We start from the raw sequence: 21629 nt of genomic DNA on the forward strand, positions 1-21629 counted from the left end.
TAACTCTCATTACAGACGAGAATATTGATTCGCACTTTTATAGTTTCAAGTTTTCAAGAATACTTAGTAATAAATGGTGGCTGCAAGTAATTATTCTCAATATAAATGCCCAGTACAATTACACAGTTTTATGTATTCAGATCTAATAATGATAATGCTAAAACCAGTGTATTACGTTGAGGTTTTGTAAAACCATAACGAATGACAAAAAGATTACAAATGTTTTACAGGAACATTTATTTACAGATATATATATATATATATATATATATATATATATATATATATATATATATATATATATATACATATATGTTTGTACGCGCGAGCAACTGACACTTCCCTTCTCATTGTTTTAATAGTATTTGCGAGTGGGTATGCTGACAACAAATATCACAGTTAAATTTGGGTCGAATATTTTTAACCCCACGCAAAATAGATGTTAATTCCGAAAGCTGTTCTTAGCATGGAGAGGTTATGGTGTCTATTCTGAAAGTCGTTCTTTACATGGGGATGTTGTGGGTGCTTATTCTGAAAGCCGTTCTTAACATCGGGACGTTAGGGTGTCTATTCCGAAAGCCGTTCTTTACATGGTGAGGTTGGGAGTTTTTATTCCGAAAGCTGTTTTTAACATGAGATTACTCAAGAAAGTGAAAAAAGTCGTAATTGTTTTGTTTTACACGCATGCGCATTACTAATTTCTCGGTTGTGAAAAAAAACTTGATTTGTCCGTGGATGGCAGTGTCGGTTGCAGAGAAGTATTTTTTTATCGCATACGCGTACAAAAATGGCGGCCAGTGCATAATACAGGTTTTTATATCACGAAAACTACTTGTTTCTGCAGAATTTAAATGTGATTTTCTTATTCAGCATAGTCGAAAACTTACAAAAGTCGTCATTTTGAAGAAAATTTTGAAGGTTGACCTAATGTAAAAAAAATACCAATATTTCTATCAGGTAATCAATATATATTGTTTACAAAACATTTTTCTCTTACTAGCATATTTATAATACGTGTTGATATTTAAGATGATATGTATTGACAAAAATCAGCTGATAATACCGCAAAAATGTAATCAGATTTGTCACTAGAGTTGACATTTTTAAAATCCCCCTTGCACTAAAACCTGATGTGATGGAAATAAGCGGATGTCATTTCCTAATTAAGCAGTGCAAAAATACCCTAAATCAGTTATACAGGGTGGCTCACTTAAAAGTAGCCCAGTTCAACTTACACCACAAGACAAAATGCAATTTTTTTCTCAACAAAATGGCGCTACATGCTACATGTCTCACAGACCACTGACATGAGTTCATGACATGACGTTTACGGAAGAGAGAACAATAAACAACGGGTTATGGCCACCACGTTCCCCGGACTTGTCATTATGTGATTTTTATCATTGAGGAACTTTAAAACAAGATCTTTATGTAAACAATCCTCACAATCTAGACCAACAAAAGGAGAACATTACGAACGCTATCAGGAGAATCACCAGAGAAGATCTACAGTTAAACGTGCCCAGACATGTATAGATGTAAGCGGGAAGCACTTTCATCATCTTTTATAACACTACAGGTAATTTAAATAACACTACAGGTAATTTAAATAACACTACAGGTTATTTAAATAACACTGCAGGTAATGTAAATAATAAAAGAATGTTTCTCCTCTCTACTACATTTTCTGGGCTACCCTGTAGAAATCTAAACAATATTTAAAAAGTAAAATATTGTTGTGATTGTTATTTTTTTTTCATTTTTATGAGTTATTGGACCATGTTCATTTGACCGGAACTTCTATACTGTTATTTAGAAATAAGATAGAGTTGGAGAGCGGAGGGAGGGAGGGAGGGCGAATCGAACATATATTTTCACTTCATTATTCTTAACACTCAAACACTTTATTATTTTCATAATAGATTTCATCGCAAATTACTAAAAAGCGTTTGAATAAAATAAGTATTACTATGATTGGATTTCTCTGAAAATATAATGCTACAAATGATGTTATGTGGATTTGTTATAAATAAAATAAAAAGGAAAGAAATCGCTATCTTTGCTGTTTCTAGATGCCCGGCGAAAGTGACTACCCAAATGCCTCATCGTAAAAAGTTTGTACTTTAAAATAAATACGTGGTTGTGATGTTTAATATAAACCTTTATTTTTCAATGTAATTCTCTCACAGACAGCCAGCTAAATGCTTTAGTTTATAAGTCCTCTTCTTGTAATAGAGCGCGTGTGAAAATATCAGTACGAGCCCTACGATAGCTGGCTTGCAGAATATTAGCAGCAGAAGTCGTTAAAGCACATAGGCAAATAAGAAAGCATGCGTATGCTTGCGTCACAAGAAAAAGAAAAACTATTCCATGTGGTCGAGGAGAGAAGAAAAGTTCGCGTCGAAAAAAATGCACGTGTAAAGTCGACAGCTAGATATGGCTAACTAGGGCCAGCATAAAGAGGGGAAGAAAAGTGTGTCGGGCGAGATGCACTTGTGGCTTTTTGGTGGCGACGAGAGACTTTTAAGTTGGTGTCGAGCCGGCGTAGGGGTTTGCTAATCTTATAGCAGACGAAATGAACATTCAAATAAAGAAGCAGGCATTGTTTGGAGAGTAACTGTAATAAGTTTCTCTTGCTAAAACAGGAAAAAGCCGAGTTGTAATCATGTTTTTTTGGGGTTTTTTTTCCTGGGATGTTGCATCTTCTACCTATATAAGAATTAGATGCATCCTAACATGAAATACGCTTGCCAGAATATGGGGAAGTATCGCTCAAAAAACTATTCTTGCTTTGACATAATACAGGGTGAGCTACGGCAAAGGCGTGTTTTTAAGGAAAACAAAACCCTGCGAATATTTTAACAAGCATTTTATAATGTACATAAAGGCTACTTTCCTCACTCCCTATCCCTTACTTGAGGAGAGAAAGGATCGTTCTAAAAACATCCGTTTACCGTGACTCACCGTATAAAAAATCGACTATTACTGGATGGATATCCTCTACGTCTCAAAGTTCATTTTTTACACAAAAGACATTACTAATTTCTCTCTGATTTGTCGTCATTTTTCTTGAAGGTGCTGAACTGAGTTTCAACCTCTGGTTTATCGTTGTACAACTTTCACAGCAAGGAATCGATTTCTATCAACACGGAAAAATATTTCCTAACTTTTTCTATGTACCTAGTGTCAAGTTGATTTTTTTTGCGATGGCTTCCTATTCGTGAAACACGCTGCTGCGGAATTACTCCCCTGCAGGTTACAACATGGGTAATAAATACTTGTCATAAACCGTCCTCATACCTTATCGAACTCAGTTATTTCCCCTAATCCTTTTTAATACAGCCATAATATTCTTCATCTTTCGATAGTAAATGATTCAATCTCATTAACCGTTATCCTTGAAAGGTTTTTGGCCTTGATAAGTGATGGCCATATAGTAAAAATACAAAATATGATTTGTGCCATATTTTGTGGTAATCATTAAATTCGGAGTAAATTATTTGCTGTATAATTTTTTAATATTTATTTAAATACACATAGTTATTTTAATTAATATATTGATTTAAATATAAATATTTTTTACTGCGTATTAACTTGTTTATTACACAATATTTTAAATTAGAAAATGTCTCCTTATATATTGTTTCAAATGTAATGTTATCTATTGTAGTTTAACGGGTAGTAAGAAATTAACAGCAAAATTGATGTTATCAGATTGATTCTTCCCCAACTGAGAAATGTATACGTATTTTAAAATAACATGTAAGAAATGTATACGTATTATATAAAATAACATGTAAGAAATGTATACGCATTTTAAAATAACATTGATAATTAAATTTCTATTTCATATTCTTGGAAAAGATACACGCAGAACCACGGAGTTCGCTATTTTGTAGCATAGCGCGGATACGCGAATGTAAATGCATGCGAAATGACGTCACAAGTGGAGAGAAAAAAACTATAAAAGAGAGAATGAAAACGATCTTGAAAGAGACGCGGTAAAGAGAAAGACAACGAGATAAAGAGAAAGAGAACGATCACGAAAAAGAAAGGAGATAACGTTCGAGATCTCATGAGAGACGTGGGTGACGTCACGGCTGTGCCAATGAAGAAATAAATGCTGTTGCTACAAAGAACAAGTGAGTTGGAGTTATTTCCTGTTATTTGTCTTGGTCTCCTTTGCGACTAAAACTGAACATAATGTGTGCTGGTCCGCGGACAACGTTACAATATTAGCGAAAGAAAGAATACTCTATTTGCATGAAAGCATTGATTTGTTGGCGTTTTTATGATCTTGCTTTACGCTAAGTTGAAATCATAATTTTCTTTACGTTCTTTTGCGTTAACCATATTAAAGCGTATATTCATTCACCGACAGCTGTTCCGCTATCTTCAGATGCAGATTCATGTTGTTTTCTGCCAGGTTTTTCCGTTCGAAAATCTCATTTCACTTACGATTTTTTCTTCTAAATTTATGTTTATTTCCTGTTTCTTTTATCAATTTATTCTTTCAAGTCTACAGCATACTAAAAGCTTTCCGTCGTTGAACCCACTTCTTTCTCAATACATTTTTGACTCTGCACATTTTTTTTAATGACATTTGATACATACTCGCATCAGTGCAAGGGGCTCCGACGGTAGGGCTGTTCATTTCGTTATCATCCGACGTTTGCGAAATATTATTTTCATCGTTAAACGTGTAGTCTAGCTTGGCTCATCTTATTTTACGTACATTCAAGCATTTCTATAAAAGTTCTGTTCGTTTATGTTTAGAATGATAATTTCTTAAGGTAAACGCGTCGATTAAATGTTAGCGTCATATTACACAGGTATCCAAGTGCTGTATACCTATTGTTATTAAGGGGATGACAACAAGGTTAATGTAGAACGATGATTAGACGTTTATTTTAGTTTCGGAGTATTTTCGTATATTTCTTTTTTTTAAGAGCATCACTTTCGCGAGTGATTTTCACGCAATCAACAATTATTTTATTTCCGACAATCAACCGAGTTTTGTTTATTCTGGCCTGGGTGGCATTTCTAATACACCTGACCCAGATATTAAACTCAAGTAGTGGGGTATAAGAGTTTCTTTGATATTGTTTCAATGTTGATTTTTAATGACAATGTATTTACATATGTCATCCGTGTTTAAATTTTAAAATTTCACGTTATGTCATGCTAAAGTTAAATATAATATGTTAATTTCTTTGTTATGCTTGTGTTAGAAATAGCATATTTTTATGCATACACTTTATGTAGTAATTGCACGTTCGTTTGTCTGTCACACTTTACATAGAAATAGAATATCCATTTGCCTGTCACGCTTCAATTTAAAATAAGACACTTAACGATAGGTTACACGTAAATTTTTAATATTTATTTTAATATGCATGAATTGTATGAATGTGTTTTATTATAGATGCGTCCAATTGTGGTTATAAGAAGCCCCATCTGTCGGTCTGTATGTTTAGCTTAAATTCGAAATAAAATTAACGTTGGTCTGTCACGCGTACGTTTGTAATATCATTAAAATCTTTTTCACATTTGTATTTTTAAACAGTTGTACGTATTGGTCTCTCATAGACACAACATTATTTTCTTCTGTGTGTAATCCTTACGTTGAAAACTTTCGTCGATCCGTCACGTTTAATTTTTAAACCTTATTTTAGCGTTATTAAATGCGTTGATTAAATGGACGTATCTTAAGAATACCCATTCTTCGTTTTATCTTGAACAGATTTCTTTTTTTGTTGTACTTTTTTACTCGATTAGCAATTTTATTTTCTATAACTTTTCTGCTGCCAACATATAAACGAATTATTTTCATCGGTCGTCGTCCCACACTGACTATTTCTAGTAACAAACTGCCTGCCATTGACGATCTTTGTGAAGCTAACCAAATTATAATATAGACTTGGCAGCAAATTTGAAAAAGTGTCCCCCAAATCGACAGAATTTCTACAATTGAAACCGAATTATATATTATTATGTATATTTCTCTCCAATATATTCGATGACTGAACACCAAGCAAATATTTTACAAATAATATTAGTCGTTATTAGTGACTGTTTAAAAAAGAATGTCCATGTAATGACACCGCCTGGGTTTTTAATTTGTTTTGATTTATATCTTTTTCGACAAATAAACAGTTTGGGGATATTTAATGTCCAAACAGAATATCTATCAGAAATTATATATTGCACGGTGCGTAATCGCTGTGAGAAAAAATAGTGAATGTTTCGATTAATGCGTGTTTTCAAATAACAAAGACGTGGGACGCTCAACCTTTAAACGTTTTATTTGTTTCGTTTTTATAGAACAGTTAATTTAGTCGATAATTCGAATGCGGTACAGAAAATGCAGTCTGACATCAGTGAGGGGAAGAATGATACGCGAAAATGCGGTCGATAGAAAGTCTCTGAAACAAAACGTATTGTCTCCTCGTGATCCCAGAGGCCACCAGTAAAACAGTTAATAAAACATGACTAATTCTCGGCCTCCAAAGTCAACAAAGATTATACCATTCCTGTAACGATCTGGTCCCTGTTAATTGCGATATAATGCTGGTTCCGTGCAGTCCAAGGAGGTCCATTCTCCCAGGTTTTTCCTTCTCTTTTGAGGTAGGAGTTAGTTTATTGCTGATAGCGTAAGGCGCCCTAACCGGGAAATGTCGACAGTGGCTGCCCAGGTACTTTTTGCAGGTCAAGGTGCCCTTTCTTTGGGAGCTGACTTTTCAATCCCACTTTTCGACATTCGTGTTACAGTTCTCGCAGTTGGAGAGAAATAAATACTCTCAAACAACAATGGCTCCTGTAATCTGTTTGTTTCGTGGCAAGTTTTTATTGCTATTCCGGTAACAAGTGTTCTCATGTATAAATAAAGCTTCTTTTTGTATCTTTGTTTCTATCTTCAAAATTCCAATTTTAAAGTAATGCAATGAAAACTTATATTTGTAATCTATATAACTATAAAACTGTGTGGACCCTCGTTGCTGGCTTGAATCTTTTTCTTTTATTAATTATTATTTATTTTATTAATGAAGTTGTATTCTTGCCTGTCTGTTCACAATTAAATTAATATATACAAAAGTACACTTTTTTACAAATTCATTTTCCTACTAAAAACGGATATTTATACATTTATATTCCAGCATAATGTTTATATATACTACGCATTTAAAAGGAAATGACATTCAAGGAATAAAGTAACGTGCATATTACATTAAAGAAAATCTATTATAAAAATTAACTCTATGTTATTAATTATTTGTGGTTATAAAAATTGTTTACATTGTTCCTTTCAGAAATACGAGGTGCCTTAAATAAGTTTCTAGACATTTTTGTACGGACATTCAAAATTGTCCTGGACTCTTGAAAATTCATTAGGTTATTGCTATATATTTTATGAGATGACAGACTAATTCTTATTATTTTAGGTTAAAATGAACCACTACAGCAGGAAGTGGAATACACCCTACTAAAGCCCCATTGTCACATCTGATGAATTTCAGAAGTCAGAGTTGATTGGTTAGAAAAAAGAATCTCATAGATAAGGATCGGCGTAAATCTATAGATACAATAAGTTCACAGTTGGACGTGAGTGTGAAAGCTGTACGCCCAATTATTAACTTAACTAGAAATACGGAAGATTTGCACGAAGTCTGTCCCAAGTCTACTTCGTCCTTGTCACAGACTATTTGATTTAACTAGGATAGGCATCAAAACAGTTCCTCACCCTCCCTATAGTCCAGACCTTGCTCCCTGTGACTTTTGTTTATCCCCTAAGACCAAGAAAAACTTTAAAAGCTGTCGTTATGAGACAATTAATAAGATCAAAGAGGTTGTAACTAGGGGCATTGACACGCTCGCGCAACAGGACGTTTATGGGGCCTTCCAGAAGATGTTGCAACGATACAACTAGTGCCTTGCGGCAAGAAGAAATTACTTGGAAGGTGACTAGAGTTTCATGTGTGTACTATCAATAAAACTGTCCATACGAAAAAATCTGGAAACTTAAGGCACCTCATATTATTTAAAGTTGATTTATTGAATTTATTTTTAATTTAATTTTAATTTAATTGATATTTCATTTCATTTCAATGGTTAACAGATAACACCAGTTGCCTTTAAAAACGAAAGCAAGATTATTTGTTTAAGTTGTGAGAGTTATTTCTCTTTTAAGACGAAAGTTGACATATTTTATGTTTCCATAAATACAAAATGTGATCTACTTTCAGAAAAATTGTAAGAAGTTAAGATATTCCGGGTTAAATCCTCTGCCCGCCAATATGTTTCAACTTAGCAACGCCGGGTATGTAAAGCTAGTGCAATATGAATATTAAGATAAAGTTCTGAGAAAAATATTTTATTTTAAAATTCCAGCTTCATTCTGATTTTACGCTTATTTCTGAATTCATATGATGCGATCCTAAAATGTTCTTACGTTATCGGTAATGTTAGTCAGATCAAACAAATTGTTTCAACATATATTATTAAAATAACTCAAACAAGTAATAGATATTTTTTATTTTGAAATCTGGAAAGTAGCGATGGAGTTGTTATAGACGTGGATTGACGATCAGAGTTAAGTTTGAATCCAACTGATGCTTGTTATCTTCTTTAAGTAGCTTATTCTTAAAATGTTAAAACAATATCAACCACAGAAAGAGATGATAGTGGCTAAGTGGTTAACGACACGAACTGATATCTCAGTTTGTCAAGTTCGTATACAGTTAATTCCACATACTTTGACTTAGGGATGTTAGCAACCTTCACCTGACCCCTCCCATGAGTACTGAATGTCTATCTAGAAAGAATTCTAACTAGAAAGATATTGGGGAAATGAATGCCAACAATAATCATCTGAATGATTCAAAATAAATAAATAAGTGATGATGATTAGTTACAACAACAACAGCATCAGCATCAGCAATAACAAATAGAGTCTGTCAGAAAAAGACGTACTTTTATATCAATTCACTTTCATTTAAAGATATAAGAGAAATTAAAAATACCGTTTTACCCACTTTGCTATTTTATTACTCAGCATGGGGAAATTAAGGGTTCATACCTTTACTAATGAGTTGTTAAGTACATGACTCATGCAATACGTGATTGGCGCAATTTAATTGGTGAAGCTCAATAGAATTTGATCTTTCCATATCAGTTTCCTAGATAACACTGCTATTCGTTACACACACCATCTATTCTCCGTGGAGTCATTTAAACACTAATAGGTAGAGTGACAGACCAACAGCTATGCTATTTTCAATGTAAGTGTAAAACACACTGATTCAGAACTTCCTCTATATAGATTGTTGACGCACATAACGCCAGATGCGATTATTCAATCTACACTTTTAGCGATGATTATTTTTTTATTCAGTGTTTAATAACTGTAAAAATGATGGACATGCTGATTTTCCCCCTAGACAAAAATGGCCTTTTGTCTAACTAACTCTGTACTTGTGGGCAGGCAAGTAAGTAGAAAAAATGTTATTTCAAACTGAAACTTTGCAGATTGACTGGCGATTAGCCGACTGACTGCTTGACCTCTTATTGAGTTTCCAAGACATCTCTACAAAAACGTCGCCATTTTTGTTTTAATGTCGTCAAATATGCTTCAGGATGTTTTGCGTGATCAAATGAAATCTGGGATAATATTTCCCGCACAAAGTAATTTTTATTTTTTATATTTTTCTAAAATTTTGATCGATCTGTTTCCAAGTCAGAAAACCATTCTTTTGCCGTTTATAAATTCAGACATGATTTTTTTTTTTCGCAAAAAATACACAAAACAAAAGTTTTCAAGTAAAAGGTGGTCCTTCGGTTTATACAAAAATAAATTCGGTTGAAATTGAGAGGGCAAATATTTTGTAATTCGATCATTTATTAACCTAGCTTATACATGCCTCACGCATTGAGTAGCACGGGAGGATTGTATCATGGGTATCGAACATATAATACACTAACAATTCACAGGAGCAGATAATATTTGAGTGAATAGTCTCAGAGCAACATTATAGATGCTACAGTACATCCTGTACAAGGAGGAGGAAATGCCCAGGATGATAAATCATTACCCCAGAATAGATACTACTCTTCCTTCTCTCAAATAAAGAACGAATATCTACTACAATGGTAATTTAATGCAAGTAACAGTACAGTTTCGGCTTCAGTATGGCTGTTACAAAATCTCCATTAGTAAGAGATAATTTGTGCATCTCTGTGAAATTCTTTTTGTTTTTCTCTCTGTTGGAATAGCAGTCTTAATATTGAGAAAACTTCATGGATATGGTTTCTGTTAATTACTGTGTCGATTTTAACAGCGATTCTGAACACGTGCCAAAAATGTACGTTGAATTAACTGAAGAGTTTGAAGCTATTAAAAATTGTTTTATTTTCTTTATTTAGTAACATTAAAGTTTTCAAGATCAATCTCATCGCTAACCGCGCAGATGTAATCGACGTATCTTAAGACCTACTGTACAAATTAACGGATCAGTTATACGCAACATGCGTCAGTCTAATTTTCATCCTGACTATAAAGTTATTTTATTTTCTTGATAAAAATAGTGGGTCAGACAGCAACACACATTTTGAAATATGATTTGTTTATGAGTAAGAAAAAAAATGTGAGAATTATGTGTAGAAGTAAATATTAAAGTATGTTGTGTTAAACCTCGTTCTTTGCTGATTCCATAATGCAGCAAAACTAATATATATATATATATATATATGAATATTTATATATATAAATATTTATATATATGTATATATATGTATATATACATATATATATATATACATATATATATATATAAATATTTATATATATGTATATATATGTATATATACATATATATATATATATACATATATATATATATAAATATTTATATATATGTATATATATGTATATATACATATATATATATATATATATATATATATTCCAATTTAATTTCTTTATTATTATTGACATATTCTTTGTACATTGCTGCTTTAAAAATACTGCGGACTTCCAGCTCTCGCTGGAGTGAGTAAAAGGAAGAACGCCTGCTCACTCGATTGCAAGTCTTTTTTCTCGGATTTTTTTCAGTCAGTAACGTATGTCTGTAATTGTTTTAACACATTCCTAAAATCGACACAGCTTAAAATACAAATAATAAAATATGTACACTGTCATTATTTTCTTAATCTTGAAAGTATCAAAAGATTCATAGTCGCATTCCAAACTCTATTCGTCTATCCACATTACTCTTTACTTTACTACTTTACTATTACCTTTATTCACTACTATGCTTTTCATTCACCCTAGAACAATTTCGTCAGAAGAACAGAATATATCTTTTTGGTAAGTGTTGTTTTTCTTAAATAAAATTCTTTTCGAAACGTTAGTAGTCTTAACCAAGGCTTTTCAAAAATGGATTGGATCTAATATATTCAATAGTAAACTGAATTTCTCACATCAAGACTTATGAATGATGACGTTAACTGTATTGACGTTTACTTATAATAAAATCGTAAGGGTTGTGTTCGCGCCAAAGATGATATCTTATTTATTTTTTAATTAGAAAATTATAGGAATTAAAAAAGTAACATGGGATTTTCGACTGTGAATAGGAATACATAGAGGCGTTAGTTCATTATTAGGTTTGGTCCAGTCGTTATACTAATCAATAATATAAAGAGCAGTTGTCTCTGTGTATGTGAATATGGTTGTATGTCCGGCTGAAAGAAAAAAACTAACAAAACAAATACGCGCAAAGTTGGTATTTTCTGATCGGGGCTGACCCTAATGAATAATGTAAAACCTTTAGAACATAAATATTTTTGTATTGATTTTAAACTAATGCAAATTAAAGAGAAGTAACTTTGATTTTTATGACGAAGTTAATTGCATCATTACGACTCATTACTCGAAGAATCTATAAAACGAGTGTGTCTATGTGTGGGTATGTGTGTGTAAACTTAGAAAGAAAAATGCGTTGGCAGATAAGAAAACAAGGTATAAGAGAAAAGGTAACCGAAGGAGAGGGAAGAAGCAGATAGATTTTTAATAGAAATATATCATACTTTTGCGTTGGAAGATGTGCTAGTTAAATATAAGCCGATAGTTTTATTTTCGCGCAAAAGTAGCCACATATAAATTCTGGAGGAGTTTGTATACACTTGGAAAATATGAATATTTTCTTTATATACGTTATTGTACAAGCAGATACAATGAAACAACAGAACCAAACGAAAGCGTCTGTGCTTCAAGCAACATTTATTTATCGTAACACAAACGGGTTAACTCTTATGAAATGTACTCGTAAAAACATACTTTCAATAGCAAATCTGAACAGGACATGTGCAAGGGTGTATGAAGAGAAGTTGAGAGAAACTGTAACACACACACATATGTATATATATATATACATATATATATATATATATATATATATATATATATATATATATATATATATATATAACGCGTTCCCCTGTCAAATGAGAAGGGAAATAATGGGGAACGTTTCCCCTCTGTCAAATTTTATATCAAGCGATTTCAAGGCCACCTATCATCGCGAAAAGGGAGATAATTAGGTTCGAAACGCCCTTTAGTTAATGTACGTGTAAATAAGTGTGCTAACGGTAGGTAATTCTACAATGCTTTACGTATATATATATATATATATATATATATATATATATATATATATATATATTACAACTGTACATGTACATTTCTCTTTCTCTCTCTCTCTCTCTCTCTCTTTCTCTCACCACATGTATTGTGTATGTGTGTGAGAGAGAGACAATATTGCGAATCTTTTATTTTCAGACGCCAATATTGTCGATATAATCGGTAGCCAGACTAAGCGTGATTAAAAATAAGTCATTAAATCGAAGTTTGTATTGCAATACTTACCTTAATCTTCTCGTCAATATAACCTATAGACTGATTTCCTGTAAGAAGAGAGGATTGGGTCTAGTAAAACACAATTACATATATTTCGAGGCATAAAAAAGACGCATGAAATTGCAATATTCCAGTGAATTATATTTTCATGAAAATATGTGACACACTTACTCTATTATCTATTTTTCCGAACTAGCGGGACCTGTGGAAATTGTAATGTTGCATCCTTCATCTGTTTATATTACTGCCGTGGTTCAGAGTATTGCCATTCTGTGGAATTATTATGGTATTATTGAATTATGATTGTATTTTAGTATTGTTGTGCCACTTTTATTAAAAATAAAATAGACTTATCTAAAATGCTCTGGTTAATCTAGTTTCAAAATATATCCGATTATGAAGGTCTATGTATAAAACCATCCGGGAGATCGTTGACATATTCCTATTAATCGACATCCTGCGCGAACGCTGACTCCATGATGGTAATGAATCATCTTTGGGCTGGACAGATAATAAATTTTGATCTGAGCTCGAGCTTTTAGTTTATCTTTTATGCTTGACACAAAAGCGACATCAGAGGCATCGTTGTCAAGTTACGTTTAGAGATGACATTGCCGTAAAGCATAGATACCAATTTTTTAATCCGTTTAAAACAAGCAAAAATAGCTCGTTGCCTTAGAGTGATTGTTTTATGCAAGATTGATGGTTGAATATGGTTAATTCTGTGCTGATTTTTGCCTTAAATACTAATCTCTATTAATGCTTAATACTTTCTAACTGTACGACGAACAGATACCATAATCGTTAGTTCTCTGCCCCCTATCATAACGAAAGTCCATACAAACTTTCAACCAGATCGATCAGTAGTGTTCGAGAAAACATCTAGAGTGAACGTAGTATTGTAGTGATTAATCTTTATTCCTAACTGTACATCGAGCGGATGCCATAATACGTAGTCTGCTGCACCTTATCTTAACAAAGGTCCTTTAATATATCAACTAAACTGGCCCAGTAGTTTTCTAAAAAAAACCGTGGAACAGATAGACAGACAGACAAACAAAGAGAATTATAATAGTTTTGTGAAAACAAATATTGCATAATTATATCATCAATGTTGCCGCCGAAAAAATATTAGAGTTGGTTTCTTGTTAGTACTCAAAATGTTTTTAAAGGATAGAGGATTGAAACTTGAAGGAAATTCTCAAGTTGCCATATGCTCAGGTATTTTGGCGTTGGCTTTAGTTTATGTGATTTTTTATTTATAAACAAGTACTAACAGAATGGTCTTCCTTAAAATTACTAACTTTCTTTAGTAAATACTATCATGGTTAATCGGCGTTGCCCGGGGGCATTAATAAGAACATAGAAGTACATTAACTGTTTCTTCTAAAAAATATTTCTCCTCTCTCTCTTCCTCTCCCCCTCTCTCTCCCTCTTTACCTATATATATCACACTCCACTCCCTTCACTCCTCTCCTCCTCTCTTACGCTCACTTTCTCGCATATCCTTCTGCGCACTCTCATCTTTCTACCATATACCACTTATCAAATGTAAAACTGCTCTGTCTATGATATTCAGCACTGTTGGATTCAACACATATCACTCAAGGCGTTGCATACTGTATTATTATAAACACCTTCTCTATCTATGGTATTGAGCCTGGTCGGATTCAGCTTCTACCATTTATAAATGTCATACTGTAATATTACACAAGCATGGTCTATGTAAGATATTGAGCACTTTTAGATCATGCATCTTGTAATTCCACAAATAGTAAATAAAAATATTTTAGTCTTATTACATTCACAGCCTCGCTAGTATACGACCAAATTCTGTTACACACCGGTTCTCGCCAAATCACCAAAATTTAACGCTGTTGTGACTGATTAGTTCTTTCAATGATTGAACACGTGCTTTATCTAAATACTGTACCCGGATATGTAAGTGGGTAGATACATGCTGGAAGAATAACTGACGACAGGCTAACACCATATTACCATATTAGTGCGTGGCAATCATTCAACATAACACTATATAATCAAGAATACGTACTAATCGAAAACGTCTTTAGGCTTCGAAAAGAACTCTTAAAACTGTATTTTTTGTAGCTACGAGTACCGATGTTACCAGAAACGAATTACTAACCCTTTCTACTTTTAAATCAAGTCTTGAACACTATATTACTATTCTTGTTTTTTCTTTTTTTTTTTCATTTTCATAATTTACAATATTTAAGTTAATTTAACTAAAATATATTTGCTTTTTATACCGATATCCAGCATGAAAGCAAACCTCATAATATTATGGGAAAAAACTGTAAGACAAAATTGAATCACCCATAAAAAATGTTTTGACCTTAGTATAGGTCTTTAAATTCCCATGCTCCAATGTCTCTGGTTCTGTTGCTTTTGCTTTAGGTATTTCTGTTTTTGTAGTGATTAAAGCATTAGTGTTTGAGGTTGAAGTGCCCTATATGTTTCAGGGTCTACTGGCTCAGTTTATTAAGTCTTAAGTGATATAATCTCCCTTTATAATTATTGTTATCTCATCACTTATCAAGGATTAGGTTGACTCGAGGATAAAGGTTAATGAGATGAGAATGATTATCAGCCGAAATTTATCAAATCTATTAACTATGTGTGCTTACTTATAAGACGATATATAATAAATAGTTGTTGACGTTGGATTTAAAGACAATTGTTTTAGTTTTCACGGAAGTAGTCGCGCGATAATGTGTTTGACAGAGGCGAATATATTACCAAAATGGCGATATCCATGAAAATTCCGACTGATGTTTTGCACATAAAGGAAGAAAAAACGTGTATTTATGGTAGCAGGACGAGTTCTCGTTTTAGAAGGAGAGAAAGCAGAGATTGGGGATCAATCGAAGACCTTCCATGAACATAACGATAAGATACGGGATGTTCATTCGATGAAAAAAAGGTTGCAACGGACAGACGATCTCACCTCCTACTACATTTCGGAATCGATTTTGGACTTTATTTAGCCAATAAATAATTTTGTCAACGTCCATCCTAAGATATATTATGGGTTTGATTGTTACGTCTCTTATGTTTTGGATTCTAATGTTAACAGTCTAGTGGTTATGATTTTATGTTTCACACTTTGAAAAGTAATTTTCGAATATATTTTAGATATTATTATTATTATTATTATTATTATTATTATTATTTAGATGTATTATTATTATTATTATTATTTAGATTTATTATTATTATTATTATTATTATTATTATTATTATTATTATTATTATTATTATTATTATTGGCTCACATGGAGGTTTCACACAAGTCAACAAACGATCTGATTCGAAACCTGTGATGTTCTCTGGAAGCTGAGTGACAACAACTCTCCCCAAACGTCCAGCTCTCTCCACCTCCTTCGATAGCATTTGCAAACGAATTTGCATCATTGCAACAACCTCTTACCATTGATTTCTCGCTGGTAGGTTCAATTGGTTTATACGGGAATTTGAGTGGCACTCAGCCTCCCCAAGGTCCCAGTTCTCTTTGCACTTTTCCAGCCGAGGTCTGGCTAGCGCTCGCTCCTCGATCTTTCAGTCCTTATTTGCCCTTCTCGGCTCTTTGGTATCACTTTTTTATTGGGGAACGGTGATGAAACAATGGGGGGGGGATGCATGATGGGGGTGTAGAACTTGTAGATATGCAGCTTCGGTGTTCTTCATTCTCTGTAATGCTTATTCGTTATTATTGTCTTCTTGTATTATTCTCCGCATTCTAGGGTTTTCCTTAATATTTCAGTCGTTTTCATTATCATTAGTCGTTGTACTTTTGCAGCTATTCCTCTGATTCCAATTTCTGACATGCTTTTTTCGAAGTTTTTCGGAATTGTTCCTAGGGCTCCTACTATTATTAGTACTATTTGATTTTCCTCGTCGTGCAAATGGCTAGCTCTGTGTATTTGCTTCGTTTCTCCTTTTCTTTCATACTCACGCTGTGGTTAGCTAGGACAGCAAAGTGTACGATTTGATAGGATTTTTCTTTCTTGTTAATTATTACATCTGATCTTCTTGCTTGGGTGGGTTTGTTCGTCTGTGTGTCCATGTCCTATAGGATTTTGTGGTTCTCGTTTTCGAGTGCTGTTGCGGGTTTATGATTGTACCATTTGTCTGTACGCTCAAAATGCAGTCGTTTGCACAATTCTTAGGGCACCGCCCTCCCCACTTGGTCATGCCTGTTTAGTATTCCTTTTGTGCCAGTTTGCTGCATTCACTTACTATGTGGTTTATCGTTTTGTCTCTTTGTCCACATAGTCTGCATTTGCTGTTTTCTTGTTTTATCGATTCTTGCTTTGGTTGGTTCTTATCGAGTTATCTTGTACTGCAGTTATAAGAGATTCAATTTCTCGGTTTATATGTCGTTTTCGCATTCATATCCAGGTGTTTCCGTTATTCTCATCTTTTGTGATTCTTATGAATCTTTAGTGGAGTTGTTTCTCTTCCCATTTCTCTTTTCTCGTTTTATCGTTTGTCTCTCTGTTTTCTGTTTTGTTGTTTTTTTCTATTATTATTATTATTATTATTATTATTATTATTATTATTATTATTATTATTATTAACTAGGAGTTTTCACACAAGCCATCAAAGATTTCTCCTTGAGGACAATCTGCGGTGTTCCCCGGAGTCTAACTGACAACAATCTCCGCAGATTTCGTGTACTCCCCATCTCTTTCGATAACCTTTGCAAATTGATTTGCGTTATCGCAAGAACCGTTTACTATTAATTCCTCGATAGTACCGACCATTGATCTTTATTGGAATATGGGTGGCAACAAGCCTCCCCAAGGTCACAGTCCTGCTCACATTCCTCCAATGGAAGGCCCGGTTAGGACTTTCTCTTCTCAGTCTTTCCATCTTCCTTGGCCTTTCTTGACTATTTGGTGCAGTATCAATTAATGCTGACACTTTTTGCGAAGAGTTCTAACTTACAATTATATTTTTCAGTTATTTTCATTCCATGTGTTTCACTTTCAATTTCTATACGCACCATTAGCACCTGTAAGTTCATGTGTATCGGTTTACTTATTGTTATCCGTTGTATTTTCTAAGCATTTCCTCTGTTTCCAATTTCTCTCAGTTTTGGGGGACTGTCCTTAATGCTCCTACTATTATTGGCGTTATCTTGACTTTGTTCAACTTCTATACCTTCTTCGGCTCTTTGGCCAGTTCCATGTATTTGCTCCGCATTTCTGTCTCCTATTATAATTACTATTAATATTTTTATTATTATTATTATTATTATTGGTAGTAGTAGTAGTAGTAGTAGTAGTAGTAGTAGTAGTAGTAGTAGTCGTTAAATGTAACAAACATGATATAATTATCTTGAATATCTTTGGGGATACAATTATTATGATCCGCTTGAGACAGTTTTTGATTACACTGGTCAACAAAAAGAAACTTTTTAAAACGTGTCTGATATTTTTTAACTGATTTACTATATTTTTGCCATGCTAAATCTAGAAATAACATCCATTTTGCTCTCGGAGGTCAAATTTTTTTGTAAATTTGAATTTAAAATTATGCGAGGTATATTTTTTAAAACAATGTTTACAAGATTCACTAATGATGTTTCAATGGCAAAATGTCAGTTTTTATGATAAAATTGCTGTATTCTAACAAAGAATCATGTACAGTACATGTAACTAAAAATGAAAATGTTTGCATTATTACGGTCTAAATTTTTTTGATTGTCGCGAATGTTTTGGTGCTTGCACATCTCTTTTTAAATTCCAACAGTAGTCCGCCATCATTATCATGTTCCACCTTCCCTGATAGCTTGATTCCATTTCTCTCAAGTCCTGGTGAAAGCGCTCAGCGCTCAAAGAGCCAAGATTTTCGGGAAAGCGGTCCATGTGCGAGTACAGGTAGTGCATTTTTATGCTCATATTGCAGCCAAAGTTCCTAAAGGTCACTAACATGTTTGCTACTAGATCGTTATAGTTCTCTGCTTTTGCGTTGCCTAGGAAATTCATCACGACCTGAACAAAGCAATTCCACGCTTGTTGCTCAACAGGATTCATGGTCTCCTCAAACGCGGGAGAGTTTTTGATCAGCTGCCTAATTTGAGGACCATCAAAAATACCAGTTTTTAATTTTTCAGTTGAAAAATTAGGGAGGTTTTACACAGAAACTGAAAACACCGTCCATCTTCATCCAGGGCTTTTGTGAATTGCTTCATCAAACTGAGCTTTATGTGCAGTGGAGGAAATAAAATACGTTCCCTTTCAACTAGAGGCTTGTTTATCAGATTTTTTGCTCTACAAATTGCAAGCTCTTCACGTACTGGCCATTCTTTTTTCACGTAATTTTGAGTACGATCCCTACTATCCCAGAGGCATAAAAAGCATGGGTATTTGGTAAATCCAGACTGTTGACCAAGCAATAATTTGACCATTTTAAGTCAACGCAAATCAGCCATTTATGTTGGGCATAAGAAATTTTTTCTAGGACGTACTTAATTGCTTCATGCTGTTCTTTTAATGTTGTCGAATGTGCCAATGACACAGATGCAAATTGATTTCCATTGTGTAAAAACACACATTTCAAATACCTTATGCTGCTGTCGATAAAAAGTCGCCAGTCCTCTGATTTCTATTCAGGTACGCCGAGATGTTTCAGTAGCTCTACTATGTCATTGCAATAGACTAATTCTTTTTCTTGAGCAAAATATCTTAAAAATTCCTGGCGCCTGGTACGGAAGAAACTTTCCTTAACTTTACCATTTAGCATATTCTTGTCCTTTAAACGAGATGCAAGAAGTTCGGCAGAGTCTTTTTGCAAATTTAAATCGCGAACAAGATCGTTTAGTTCGTTTTGGGAAAACAATTTTAGCTGCTCACCATTGTCATCGGGAAAGGATGCATCATGATGATGATCGATAGTGGTAATGCTTTGAGTTTCATCCTGGCTACTGCTGCTTTCTTCAATACTTGTATCTTCAAATACAGGTACGGGAATTTCTTCACTATGAGGAGTAGGGTGCATAGCTGACGACAGATTAGGATACTCCAGTGTTGTGCGATTTTTTGTTAATCCCCATGACATTGATAGCACAAAAGTAGCAATCATGGGGATGCCAAAGTTCATGGACTTTCGCGTGCCTTTGCTCCATTGACGGAGATGCTCTGTGCATCTTTTGCAAACCATGTGAGGTGCCCAACTTTTGTCTTGATCGCCGAGCTTCATATACATAGTAAACGCGCTTGATAAAAGTGGTGACAGTATTGCGATTTGGTGCAAGTGTGTATTCACCACAAACATAGCAAAAAACATCTGGCTTATTTACACACATTCTTCGAGTCGCCATTGTATCCCTGAAAAAAATTAATAATTAAATTTGTGTACGTTGTCTCCATGAAATTTAAAGTCTGTATCCAAAAAAATTCGGCACAATTATATCTATGTCCTGTGAACAGTTTTAATCGCACAGTAATGAAATAATTTGACTCTGAAACACACAGAACCAATACGTAAGACTTACCTTCTCGTCTGCTTTCATATGTTGGTGTATTTTAATAACAAGTTTTTCCATTGAATTCCCGTATGGGTCAAATAAAGTCTTATCTTATCTTTAAATATCGCATAATAATCGCAAAACTTAGACTCCCTAATTAAAATTTAATCAAAAATTGTTTATTCAAATGCTTTCTTTTTTGTATTGCTAGTGCTAAAAAATTAAATTTGTTCAGGTAATAGAACTTTAAACGGTAAATGGTTAATACTTCTGTTCTACCTTTCACGGGTATTTAAAAGTTAAAAAATAGAAAATTAACGATAGCTTAAAATGTCGACCTGACCCAGAAAAAAGAGTGTTATTTTTGGATTCAGCACATCAAAATTGTTCGAAATCAGCTTACAAAACTGAGACACCAAATTAGCTGTTGACCAGTGGTATGATTCTATTAAACCCAGCTTCCTGTTAAAATTTGTCGGAAGTCTTCTGCTTTCGTATATACACGCCGTTTATGGATTGCTTGTTTCAAAATAATATATACAACGCTTCTCTGGTCGAATGTTCCAGAACTTTCAAAGAAATTTCCCATGCATGTAAATCGATTTTGGCCCAAATACTCCAAAACTAAAACAACAATAGCAGTACAGCTGTAAGTTACAAGATCTACACGTTTTTCTTTGTCTATAAGATTCAGTGAATGTTAAATCCTATCTGTACTGTCAGTCGGAAAAAGCAACTGTCAAACCGGTACTCTCAAACCTGTCCGACAGGAGTGGCCCAGTCCAATAATGCTAGCATGTATGGTAAATGGATTTACCTATCTCTCTCTCTCTCTCTCTCTCTCTCTCTCTCTCTCTATTTCACTCTCTCTCTCTCTCGTTCTCTGCCTATTTATATATACCTGTATATATATATATATATATATATATATATATATATATATATATGTATATATATACCGGTATATATATATATATATATATATATATATATATATATATATATATATATATATAAACACAAGTATATTAAAACAGAACTTGTAGATCCAGAACTCCATGGTAAACAAATAATAGATCGTAAAATATAATAAAGAATAAGAGTCTGGGTGTTTTTCTTAAAAACATTATATTACTTATTGTATTTCAATACTCGTCGCAATTCTTAACATGCGGTGAGGGAGTTGTAAAAATTTTTGTTTTATGTAATCAGGTAAGCTCA

At 33.5% G+C, this 21629-nt stretch overlaps 1 long non-coding RNA gene across 2 annotated transcripts in view; it reads left to right on the forward strand.

The window, feature by feature from the left end:
* The window catches only part of LOC145293095 (uncharacterized), a 1048662-nt gene that overhangs the window by 817477 nt on the left and 209556 nt on the right, over positions 1-21629 (forward strand). Inside the window, exon 5 of one of the 2 annotated variants that reach the window (XR_013869663.1) lies at positions 11327-11362. The exons of the other annotated variant lie outside the window; for it this stretch is intronic. This is a non-coding gene — a long non-coding RNA (uncharacterized LOC145293095). Of the gene's footprint in view, positions 1-11326; positions 11363-21629 lie in introns of those variants that run through there. 2 annotated transcript variants of the gene reach the window in all.

This window comes from Euprymna scolopes, chromosome 2, assembly GCF_053919585.1.
Source record: "Euprymna scolopes isolate OS-2025 chromosome 2, ASM5391958v1, whole genome shotgun sequence".
NCBI classification, from domain to species: domain Eukaryota; kingdom Metazoa; phylum Mollusca; class Cephalopoda; order Sepiida; family Sepiolidae; genus Euprymna; species Euprymna scolopes.